Raw genomic sequence first — 13,564 nt, forward strand, 5'->3', positions numbered from 1 at the left:
TCGGGAAAGGGTAGTTAAAGACAAGTACACTGAATTTAGATTACCAAATGCCAAACACCTATTTAGACCCAATCACCATAACTTTAAAGTAAGTTACTAAATATAGTCCAGTTTGTAACATTCTCTATGAAATGGGCTTTTAAGTTATGTGTTAAAAATGATTGATGTGTGTCCATTTTAAAGTGGTTAAAATTCATTTAAATGTTCATGACGGTAGTACGATACACTAAAGAAAATATACATTTTCATCAAGTTTTTGCATTTTTTTAAATGAACCAAAATAAGAACAAAGCTCAAAATTGATACAGTGCCTTCAGAACGTATTCATACCCCTTGACTTATTGCAAACGTTGTTGTGTTACAGCCTGAATTAAAAATGGATTACATTTTTAGTTTTTTAACCCATCTACACACAATATATGAACTTAGCTCTATTCCTTTTCTTTTTATCCTAAAAAAAACTCCTCTAGTCCTTGCCGATGACAAGCATTCCCATAACATGATGCAGCCAACACCATGCTTGAAAATATGAAGACTGGTACTCAGTGATGTGTTGGATTTTCCCTAAACATAACCCTTTATATTCAGGGCACAAATTTATTTGCCAAATTTCTTGCAGATTTACTTCAGTGCCTTATTGCAAACAGGATGCATGTTTTGGAATACTTTAATTCTGTACAGGCTTCCTTTTTTCACTCTGTCATTGAGGTTAGTATTGTAGAGTAACTACAATGTTGTTGATCCATCCTCAGTTTTCTCCAGTCACAGCCATTGAACTCTGTAAACTGTTTTAAAGTCACCATTGGCCTCATGGTAACATCCCTGAGTGGTCTCCTTCCTCTCCAGCAAACTGTATCTTTGTAGTGACTGGGTGTAATGACCAAAGTGTAATGAATAACTTCACCACGCTCAAAGGGATATTCAATGTCTGCTTTTTAATTTTTCCCCATCTACCAATAGGTGCCCTTCTTTGTGAGGCATTGGAAAACCTCCCTGGTCTTTGTGGTTGAACCTGTGTTTGAAGTTCAATGGTCGACTGAGGAACCTCACAGATAATTTTATGTGTGGGGTACAGAGATGAGGTAGTCGTTAAAAAATCATGTTAAACACTATTATTACACATAGTGAGTCCATGCAACTTATTGTGACTTGCAATTTTTTTCTAAACTTATTTCGCCGTGTCAAAACAAAGGGGTTGAATACTTAGTGACTCAAAACATTTTGGCTTTTCATTTTTTATTAATTTGTAAAAATGTCTAAAAGCACAATTCCACTTTAACATTATGGGATATTGCGTGTTGGCCAGTGACACATCTCAATTTAATCAATTTGAAATTCAGGTTGTAACATAACCAAATGTGGAAAACGTCAAGGGGTGTGAATACTTTCTGAAGGCACTATACGTAGATGCAAATGTTTTTATTTCAGCCTGTGGTGCCTGACTTTAACAGGCCTATTCTTCATTTCGCTTCTCAGAATAATGTAGCTGTCACTGCTTTTTCAATACAATACACCTAGCATCCCCTTCTCACCATTGACAACTTCTCAACAATCTGTTAATGTCACAAAGAACCTCATTCTTCAACTCTGGAGTTACAGCATCTGTTAAAGTGGGACAAGAGAGAGAGAATGATAGTGTTTGAGAGGTTTGCCAAGGTCCTTGACAAAGAGGTTTACAGTTTTTTTAACCTTTATTTTTAACTAGGCAAGTCAGTTAAGAACAAATTCTTATTTTCAAGGATGGCCAAGGAACAGTGGGTTAACTGCCTTGTTCAGAGGCAGAACGACAGATTTTTACCTTGTCAGCTCGGGGATTTGATCTTGCAACCTTATGCTCTAACCACTAGGCTACCTGCGGTCCCAAAACTGTGCCAACCAATCCACACTATGCTGAAAATATGCCTTCAAGGCCCAGTTTTGTTGAGAAAGAATCCAGGAAATAACTAATTCTGAAAAAGCTTTGGGGGTGTAACGATCGTCTGACAGAGGGGACCAAGATGCAGCGTGGTAAGTGCTCATATTAACTTTAATGACACTTTAAATAAAACAAGAAAACGAAAGCCAACAGTTCTGCCAGGTGAACACACAAGACAGAAAACAACCACCCACCAAACCCCAAAGGAAAACAGGCTGCCTAAGTATGGCTCCCAATCAGCGACAACGATGTACAGCTGTCCCTGATTGAGAGCCATACCAGGCCAAAACAAAGAAATACAAAAACATAGAAAAAAGGACATAAAATGCCCACCCTAGTCACACCCTGGCCTAACCAAAATAGAGAACAAAAACCTCTCTATGGCCAGGGCGTGACAGGGGGATGTTGTGCGAGCTGTGAATTTGGTGACAAAGTTCAATGTGACAGAGTTCTATCATCCGTAATACATTTTCAGACAATGAAAGGTTTAACTTGAAGATAGCATTAAGTAACCATTTGTTCTCCCAATGTGCATAAACAATAACTTATAGTATAACAGAAATATCTAGCCCACGCAGTAAGTACCAATATTGTCCCAAGATGAGTTAGAGCCAGTCTATTACTATCTCGGTATGCTGGCGAGTGTAACATCATGTTCAAGAATTAAAATCACCCTATCACAGACGGACTTCTCAAATCAGCTGATAAGTGCCGATTTCCTCTATGACCGTTGCCTACATTTGCAGAATGGTGTATTACAAAAGTACTGTTGTCTACACAAGTAATGAATTACTCAATAAAGAAATCCAATACACATTGACACGCCTGCTCCTCCTCCCTGGCGCTTAAGGGCGCCAGGCTGCCCATCATTACTCACACGTCACCATCATTACACTCATCAGCGCAATATTGGACTCACCTGGACTTTCCCCTTCTATATCTGTCTGTTCCTCAGTTTGTTCCCGGTGTCAGCGTTATTGCAGTTATGTTTCCCCTGTTCAGACGATATCCTTGTTTGTTTCATGTCAGTTATTTATTAAATGTTCACTCCCTGTACTTGCTTCTTGTCTCCTAGCTTCTGTCCTTACACACATGGCCTTTAACCATCACCCCTGTCCCACATTCCATCAACTGGAAACCAGTACTGTCTGTGGTGGGGAAAAAAGGAAAAGGGAAAATCTAGGGTGAATGTGGACTGTATGTGGGTGTATGTGAGAGAGAGTCCGAAAGAGAGTTTCCTAAATAAAAATGTCCCCCCAATACATACAGTACCAGTCAAAGGTTTGCAACTCTCTTCAAGGGTTTTTCTTTATTTTCACTATTTCCTACATTGTTGAATAATAGTGAAGACATCAAAACTATGAAATAACATATGGAATCATGTAGTAACCAAAAAAGTGTTAAACAAATCAAAATATATTTTATATTTGAGATTCTTCTAAGTAGTCACTTGATGACAGCTTTGCACACTCTTGGCATTCTCTCAACCAGTTTCATGAGGTAGTCACCTAGAATGCATTTCAGTGGGCCTTGTTAAAAGTTAATTTGTGGAATTTGTTTGCTTCTTAATGCATTTGAGCCAATCAGTTGTGTTGTGACAAGGTGGGTGGGGGGGCTATACAGAAGATAGCCATATTGGGTAAAAGACCAAGTCCATATTATGACAAGAACTACAATATGAATTAACTAATAGAAATGACTATTTATAATTAATCACATCACGGGTGAGCTCACCATTGATCAAAATAATTGAGTAAAACACTCTCTGGAAATCTAAAGTAATCCGACAATGGGTCGTTTCTGAACTCTGCCATCCTTTTTTTCTCTCTCACAAAACCCAAAATAAGAGAAGACAAGATGAGTTTGGTATGTTTATTGTACGCATGTTGAAGGGGGTGTTGTCTACCATCGTTCACAACCCACCATTCATTTCCGGAAGTTCTCAAAAAATGTGTGAACCCTTACTCACCTCATTTTGTTATAACATATTTGGTTCGACAGACGATTACGTGAAACCCAGAATGCATTGTATGTCAACAAACATGGCTCCACACACAGCTGGAATTAGCTTAGCTCATCATAATCATTACAACCTTCAAAAAAGTATTTTACACACATATGTGCCCATTACAATCTATGCAAGAATCGGAATGCATGATTTGTCAATAGAACTTGAAAACATGTGAATAAAACAGTAAATATATAAACAATTACCACACAAAACATTTTCTGATAGTGATTTAGTGATACAAGTGGTGCGTGCCGGCAGTCAATCACGTAACCTCTCACTCCCACTCTGAGCCATTCAGTGTTGTTGTTTATGTATGTAGCTAGTGAGATAAGCTGTAGCATTAGCAATGTCTTTCAAAAGGAGACAACTCACAAATGCGGATATTTTTGAGATTTTTTTTATTCTGTCAATGAGTCTGAGTATGAAAGTCAGGAATCAGATTCTGACAGTGAGGAGCTGCCCCCCAACCTTGTAGCCATTGAAAAAACTGGATCTGAGGACTCCTTGTCCACTGACGAAGTCCCAGGTCCTTTTGAAGATGCTGGTGGTGATGAAGGCAGACCGAAAGTGGATGAAGTACTGGAGTTCAGTGGTAGCTGGAAGGCCGCCAGCCATTTCACCCCTCTTGGCCCTGGTGTTTGCTTTGATGAGTCCAAGTCTGGAGTGCCATGCCCCTTGCCATTTCCATCTGAGGCAGAGTGCTTCAAGTTGTTTCTGACAGAGGAGCTGGTGGGAGACATAGTAGAGGAGACCAATCGCCATTCCTTGGAGCTACAAGAGAAGAGAGAGCCAGGAGTGAGTGGGAAACTCGCTAAATGGGTGACAACCACAATTAGTGAAATGTATACCTTCCTGGTGACAGTCCTTCTCATGGGGATAGTAAAGAAGAACTTCCTAAGAGAATACTGGAGCACAGATCCTATGTTTGCAACTCTCTTCTTAGCCAACCTCTTTTCCCAAGACCGCTTCCTAGTTCTATTTCATCAACAATGCTACTGCCATCCTAAATGACCCGTTATACAAAATAAGAAATGACATCAGCCTTTGGTCGGGTCTTTGTGGCATACAAGGACCTATGCATTGATGAGTCCCTGACGTTCCGTCAATATATTCCCTCCAAAAGGCACAGGTTTGGGGTCAAGTTCTTTGTCATGTGTGACGTGAAGACAGGATTTGTCCAGGAAATTATAGTTTACACAGGGTCCACCACTGACATCCAACATTATGAGGGGTTTGGGGTGTCCGGGTCCGTGTTGATGACCATGCTGGCTCTTCATCTCAGCAAGGGACACACTTTGTATGTGGACAATTGTTACAGCAGTCCCACATTCTTCCAGCATCTGCTCTCCAACAGCATAGTGGCCTGTGGCACAGTCAGGTCGATCAGGAAGGGGATGCTGGTATTCGGAGGCAGGAAGATGCAGAGAGAGGAGGTAGAGTTCAAGGAGAACGGTCAACAGCTGGCAGTAAAGTGGCATGACAAACGAGATGTCCATGTCCTCTCCACTGTCCATACAGCAACCATATTGGCCACAGGGAAGGTGGAGCACCTGACGGGAGAGAGAAAAATCAAACCAGACTGCGTGCTTGACTATAACCTCAAAATGGGGGCAGTGGATAAGACGGACATGATAAACAGCTTTGTGGAATACACTCGGAAAACGACCAAGTGGTATAAGAAGATATTTTTCCATCTGACCGACGATGCCCTCAATGACCACATAGTTCACCGCCAAGTAACAGGTGAGATGATTACTGAACAAGGTATTTTTTATAACTGGACGTACAGTTACAAATCACATATAGAAACTATTAACCTAATAAGGCACTTACTTTGATAGAAACGCAGCCTGGATTTGAGATGCTGTGCCCTAGACCGCTGCGCCACTTGGGAGTCATAAGACCAGGGTAGCTTCAAAATACAACACAAGCTAACACTTCTCTGACGCAATTAGCATTGTTTTACAGAGCTAATAGAAGAATGTAGCGAGCTACATATGCACGATTGAATATAACACCATAAAGGTTTAGGAAATGAGTAACGTTACCTCGCGTGTCTGCGGTTATAAGGAATATACACAAATATATTATGCTCCATACATACAGTGAGCTGCAGTAAAAACGCCATAACACAACATACAGAAACTATTATAACGTAATAAGGCACTTACTTTGCTAGAAACGCACACATTTCCAAAGTTATTATTGGTAACGAAAACAACAATGATTACGATGCAGGCAATAGATGAAAAATGTGAACACGTGTGTGCAGGACGGGAGATGCGCAAATGTCTGCAGACTTGAACTGAACAAACAATTGGGAAGTGCTTGGGGTATTTTGTCCGGGTCAGAAATGTCAAAAAACGTAATTGTCCGCAAAAGTAAAAAGGACTTACTTTTATGTATATGAATGAGGAGGCGGAACACACCTCAATTCAAACTGTTCTTAGAAAATAAAAAGTTGTTAGAAAATCATTTGAAATTGACAAGTTGAAAACAGCCGATAAATAAGGGGGGCAGCGCGGATTAAATGTACTGCTGCGTAACAATCCCATTCTGGAATGGAGAGAACATTCTAACATCACGTGCATAAAAAAAATCGTGCTGGGGCGACCATTAGAGACATTTGGAACTCACATATGAAAAGGTTAACACTTTTTTGGTTACTACATGATTCCATATATGTCACTTCATAGTTTTGATGTCTTCACTATTATTCTACAATGTAGAAAATAGCAAACTTTTGACTGGCACTGCATATCGAATGCACTTTAACTCTCAAAGTGACTGAGGTTAGCATTCATTTTCTGCTTGGCAATCACCTATTTCTCCACCTCGATGTTCCCCTGTATTGATGCCAGTGAGATCGTTCGATCTCCTGTCAAGAGGAAATACTGATGATTTCGCAATTTTATGACGTATGTAATAACAGCATTACGATGATTTAGCACATCGGCAGACAGTCATTACTCTCATGGCACACATCTCTCAGCAAGCCTTTAGGTAGGCTGTAAACAGTCATAAACACCAGGGTCTAGCACTTTAAATAAGATATCTCATTCACACGAAGCATTCTGTTGGTTCAATGCCTGACTTGGATCAGATTCACAGGCAACAGACGGCGAAAAACACCACCAGAGAATCTGTGCAAATTGCAGTGTTTGAATTCATGTCGGCTTTGAGGGTCAGGGGGAAAAACATAAAAAGAAGTCAGTGGAATTGAGTTCTCAGAAATAAAGCCTACTAGGTAGGGGAGAGAGGCTAACCCCGATACTAATGATGAATACCTCCATTAGAAGGCTGTAGGACTGGTGGGGTAATATATATAGAGGGCTGGACTTGACGCTCTTGGACGATTCAAACCTAATTTATTTTTACCTCTGGGATCCCTTTTTACCTCTAAAGTAATTTGGATTGGCTGCCATTGTGATACAACCATGGGGTAACACAGGTTATTGGCTACATGGTGCCATGAGGCAGAAATAGGCGAGGTGGGGATAGGGTGTGGGTGTAATAGGTTTGTATAGGGAGAATATATGAGGAGGGGATGGAGAGAAGAAAAAAGGAGAGAAGAAGGTGTAACAGAAGGTAAATCATCAGCCACAAACAGGCCTGTTAGTCTCTAGGGAATTAATCCACTTTTTTATTTTATTAGAAAAATTTCACACACCAGAAAAATTACATGTACAAAACTATAAGATTTGGAATTGCGTTATGTACAGATACAAAAGATAAAGCCAAATAAAAAGTGACGGAGAACACAGAATGTGAGTCCCCAGCAGTGAGCATTTTTTCTTTAAGTCTGTCTGTTTGATTCAGTTCTCACTGGGTTCAGCTCAAAGGTGAAAAAAAAAACGCAACACAGGAGGAGAGGGTGATGAAGACCATTGTGACGAAGAGGTGGTGGTGATGCACAGACATGCGGTTCAGTTTGCTTAGTCCCTGTTGGTTGGAGTTCTTCCTCCTATATATCCTTGGGTCCTCGGAGTCTGGATGGACGAAACACAGCACATACCTGCAGAGAGAGGAGAGAGACAGCGAAATCAGTGAGGAATATGTTCTATTCTGGCCTCACATCAGTTACAGTTGACCACACATACAAGCCCACTTAATCCAGGTTGATAATTGAAAGGGCTTCATAAAGATCAGCCAACAATTTAGCCCCTGAAGTATAGTGATGATACTGGTTCTCCTTGACCAGTGTTAGATTTATTGAATCCCTGGCATACTAAGGCTTTATATATAATGAAACAGAGAACATCCATAACATTTCCATAAACACAATAGACCCAAGTACAGTTTAATACAAACACAGGAAGCTTCACAAACACAGGCAGCCATACGGCCACTGTGCTTGGACAATGCACTCTGATGGATCCATGCAGTGTTGTGTTCTACTGCTGTTTGATACAAATGTAAATGACTGGCAGCCATGACTTGCAGCCTCCCTCACAGCACTGGCCAAACCGTGGTGGGCATGCCTGCGTGGCTATGAAACAAAACAGGATTATAAAACAACAACCCAGTGCCATTAAACAGCCATTGAATTGACCAGATGCTTTTCCAGTATAGCGCAAGATTACATTTGGGACTCCTCGGCCTTAGACTCATCCTCAATGTCTCACGCACTGTCAACAGAACAGTGATAGGAGTTAAGCCGGTCAGCTCAGACAGCCGAGTCCTTATAGTAGCCTGACTAAGCCTCCCATCGGGCTGGACATTTCATGGCTATGGATGCATGGCAGGTAGTGAGCTGAAAACAAGCCTGGCAGACATTTTAGATGATCACTTTTGCTTACATCTACATACTGAACTAGGCACATGCTGCTGTATAAATCAAATCAAATTGCATTTGTCACATGCGCCGAATACAACATGTGTAGACCTTACAGTGAAATGCTTACTTACAAGCCATTAACCAACAATGCAGTTTTAAGAAAATACCCCCCAAAAAAGTAAAATATAAGTCTGGGTAGCCATTTGATTAGCTGTTCAGGAGTCTTATGGATTGGGGATAGAACCTGTTTAGAAGCCTCATGGAACTAGAATTGGTGCTCCGGTACCGCTTGCCGTGCGGTAGCAGAGAGAACAGTCTATGACTAGGGTGGCTGGAGTCTTTGACAATTTTTAGGGCCTTCCTCTGACACTGCTTGGTATAGAGACCCTGGGTGGCAGGAAGCTTGGCCGCGGTGATGTACTGGGCCGTATGCACTACCCTCTATATATAGGCTCTCTGGTGGCGTATCACTGTGTATGGCACCTGGAAGTAGCTGACTAGCTGGCACTGCAGGTGGTTTGTATTGGAGAGAAGAGGCTGAACAGGTGCAAGAGCAAGAGCTACAATTATGGATGCCATTTTGGAAATACTGTTCCCTTGTATATCAGGCTAACATGTTTGATGCTGAAAGCACTGAGTGGACTGAGGCCTATAAAGTGGAGGAGTTGAGAGGGTACTTATTTGTGCTTCTCAGTTGGCTGAATGTACTAGCATGTCAAAAAACCATAACTGCATGAAAGTGTTTTCAGTCACTTAATGCTGACTTCACGAGGCAGAAGTAGATTGTCCATTCGAAGCATAGGGGGCCATTACATCTTCACGCCCAACGCATTCAAACAAACAATTTGCTTTTCAATAACAAAGTGTACTATAACAAGTGACTTGAATTTTTTTTTTTTTTTACATTCCCATTCAACATGTTCTGGACTAGTCTATAGCAGGCTTTATCCTGTGAAAAAAATGTATGGCTTTTAATGTGACGTATTCCGCTTCAGGACCTTAGTGACCATGGGCGTTCTCTGCCTCTCCCTCCCAGCGTGGGAGCGTTGATAAAGTCAGCTAGCGTCTACCCGAAGCAGAACCTGCCTTCTCTACTACTCGCTCATTGGCACAGCAGGAGAGTCTCTCTTGAAGCACAACCACATATCACGAAGCGCTTGGATTCTGCAAAAGTGCAGAAATATCTTTCTGTATTTCCTTAACCACTTTAAACGTGTAAGTATCAAACTGAGTAAGGGCGACCTATTTGTACACTAGATTATAGCATCATACCGGTAGCTTGCTTTCCATTAGGCCTGCAACTTGTTCTAAACCATTCGTGGTGTTGCATCACACACTATTTTTAGCGAGTGTATACGAAATAGCTTAATTTACATCCATTTACAAACAAACCTTGTGCTGAGCATGCACCATTGAGCTATTTCTATGATCTTCTATCACCATCCAGGGGAAAGGATATTGGACCTGAATGAGGACAGGACCAACATTGCATCCGCCAATCTAGAAATGTTCCGAGAAATTTGACAATGTTCCAAGGGCAATAAGTGTATTCCATGGAGGGGTCAGTCCGATACACATTGTCAGGCTCTTTTACTGTCACACCCTGATCTGTTTCACCTGTTCCTGTGATTGTCTCCATGACCTCCAAGTGTCGCCTATTTTCCCCAGTGTATTTATCCCTGTGTTTCCTGTCTCTCTGTGCCAGTTTGTCTTGTATGTTTCTCAAGTCAACCAGCGTATTTTTCCCTTACTCCTTTTGCTATTCTCTTTTTGATAGTCTTCCCAGTTTTGATCCCTGCCTGACTCTGGACTACTTTCCCACCTGCCTGCCCTGACCTTGATTCTGCCTGCCCATCAGTACCTTTTGCCTGTCCACGACCATTCTCTTGCCTTACCCTATTGGATTAATAAATATTGTAAGACTCCAACCATCTGCCTCTTGTGTCAGCATCTGGGTCTCGCCTTGTGCCATGATATTTACACTACCCTAATTATGATTCCCATCATCACACCTTGCTTCTCATCAGTACCTATTGATTATGCAATTAATTGTGGCCTGAGCAGGAGATATAAATTGGGACCGGCTGTATTATGGATCGCAATCCGCCCCCTGGGGCAATCATCCAATGATCATCTGAAATGAATCACCTCAGTGTGTCTGCCACACAAATCTCTCTCCGAATGCCATCCAATGCCTGCCGACCCAGACACTGTTCAGGTGGCAGACAGTCATTTATTCTCCACACCGCCTTTCATCATCTCACCTTTTTACATGGGATGTTGATATTGTTGCTGTTTCACATTGTCTGGCTAGAGGGCGAGGGATAACAACAGTATTTTGCCCTTGGTTTTAGGTGTCTTTTAGTCACCAAAACTGGCAAAATCTCTTTAATAAAACCATCACTGTAGTATTGTGAAGCTCAGTAGCCTCCTTTGCATTTGCCCTGATCAGAAGAACATGACAAAGTGACGAAATGAAAACAAATAGAGCCTACAACCTAATGTCCCCTGCCGCCTCGGTTCTGCCCTATGATATCTGAGTCGAACGTCATTCTGTCTCCCAAATAATAACAGAGCTTGTTTGCATAATGTTTGCAAGCGACGCCATAGCTGAGATTTCAGACAGTTCAGCACAGACCATTTAGCCTGCTGTTCTTGACTTTTATTAGTGGGGGGACCTCTGTGATCTCACTCTAAACAACCTGTTTATTGATGCCAGGGACCTGTGATCATCAGGCGCTATGCCGCTGCTGATACATTGGGTAACAGGCTTATCACTGCGTCATCAGCATGGAGCAACAATTAGCCACATAACGATACTTTAATTGCAAGAGAAATGAGGCAGGAGACTTGACACAACTTAATGCGAAGTGTGGGAGGATGGGAAGATGGTCGCCATCAAGCCATACAACACGTCATAATTGATTTCTCCCAGGCCTATTTTAGCAAGGTGTTGATAGCAATCTAAAGTCAATCAATTTTGTTTGTTGTTTTTGTGCAGATTCTTTTTTTGGGGGGTGGGTGCGGGGGGGCGGGGGGGGGGGGTTCTCCTGAGCAATAAGGATCATAGCACATGCAGCCAAAAAAATGGCAGCCCCCAACTTGATTATCTACTTGCTGAATACAAACGCGTAGACAAGAATGGTATTGCCACTCGGTATATAAATATATTTTTCTGGGCGCAGACCGGCTGTGACAAAAAGAAACAGAATCCATGTCTTTGCAACTGTTTGGAATTAGTGCCAAGTTTAAATTGAGCTGCAGCGCGCCTCCGAGGCCCAATGCTTCAAACACCCAGAAAGCAGAAACTACGTCCCTGATTAAAGCAAACACACAGCCATGACAATAAAGAAAGCTGCAAAATTTGCTAAATAAATTCCTCTCCTGACATTTGCCGGCCTCTTGGTACAGTAGTAATTAATTACATTTGGCAGTGGTTGTGATATATAAAGCATCATCTGCTTTTTGTTTGTGTGGTGTATGTATTGTAGGAGCACCATAATTGTCTTGAGGGTGGAATCTTGTGTAAATATGAGAGGCATGGTGTTCTGTTCTCACAACAAACACACACATGCACGCACGCACGCGCACACACACGCAGGCATGCACACACAAACAGGCATGCACACACACATACATATGTATGAAAACACATACGCCCTGCACACGTATCCTACATATTGCTAATCAAAGCAAGGGCGATGAAAAGACAAAAACACTAATTAGGAAATTACACCGGCAGCAGAATTACGATCCTTTTAAAGTGGTTCTGTTTTCCAATCCTCATGTTATTTTGTGAGACAGAAAGCTGACGATACCAGGCTGTTTGAACTCAGTTTTAGATTAATGAAATAGACACACACACACATCTATCTTGGCTTCATCTCATCTCTTTCAAGTCTAACCTTAAACCTGTCTCATTTCTCAAACTCATGCTTGATGGTGAGATATGTCTTATCAATAGTGATTTCATGGCCCGGGCCTAGGTACTGACAGCCGGCTGAGCCTTTCCATTTGTCCCTGTCCTCCACGGGAATGGTGAGGGCTTAGAACAATGGAGTCCTCTGATTTCACACATCACTACACCTCAACCCTCTCCACATTAGTATCCAACGAAAAATACAAAACAAAAGCACCTGTCCACCCACCACTGACATATTATTAATTAGACAGACACACAATTAGTTTGCGGATAAAATATATTAACGGTCAGTTTACTCTCAACTATCAAAGGCAAAAGCCAGCCATCAGAGTGAGAGTAGGGTGAAACTATTTGTTAAGACATAAAGTGACGCTCCAGAGCATGTTCACATTGCACTCTCCTCTTCATTTTCCCTCCCTTCTCGACACGCTTCTGTGCTCTCAGATGTTAGCAGGTAAAAGAAAGAGTTCGCAGGGGAATTGATGGCAAGGTTTACGTCTGAGGCGAGAAATAGCTGCAATTATCAATTATGCATACCTCCCTTGCTTTGTTTCAGAAAGCCGATATGTAATAGCAGAGGCCCTTCACTGTAACATCCCGCCTCTCTATCACACGATAGGACCAGATCACCTTGTAATCACCTTGTTGTACAAATTGTAGAATGGCCGTCACCCAAGCCCTGTCTGAACACAAGCTGGGCGAGGGTGAGAAATCACCTGCAATAAGTTGTGGGATAAAATGTTAATGGGATTGATCTGTGTTTGGCTGTACTATGGTATACTATGACCACTGCAGTGATCTAAGATAACATAGACCTAAGCCATGACAAGGTCACTGGATAAATCTCTAGAAAGCACAAACCTTTCATTGATGTGAGAATAATTAAGTATGATCTCATAGGCCTCCTGGGAAATGACCACCTACATGCATGCCCTCCAA

At 41.8% G+C, this 13,564-nt stretch overlaps 1 protein-coding gene across 2 annotated transcripts in view; it reads right to left on the reverse strand.

The window, feature by feature from the left end:
- Positions 1–7,541: 7,541 nt before the first annotated feature.
- The window catches only part of LOC106612724 (leucine-rich repeat and fibronectin type III domain-containing protein 1-like protein), a 116,691-nt gene continuing 110,668 nt past the window's right edge, over positions 7,542–13,564 (reverse strand). For both annotated transcript variants that reach the window (XM_014214177.2, XM_014214176.2), the window contains exon 7: positions 7,542–7,941. The gene's annotated coding sequence lies outside the window, so the exon portion shown is untranslated. The remainder of the gene's footprint in view (positions 7,942–13,564) is intronic.

Source organism: Salmo salar, chromosome ssa09 (assembly GCF_905237065.1).
Source record: "Salmo salar chromosome ssa09, Ssal_v3.1, whole genome shotgun sequence".
Lineage (NCBI taxonomy): Eukaryota > Metazoa > Chordata > Actinopteri > Salmoniformes > Salmonidae > Salmo > Salmo salar.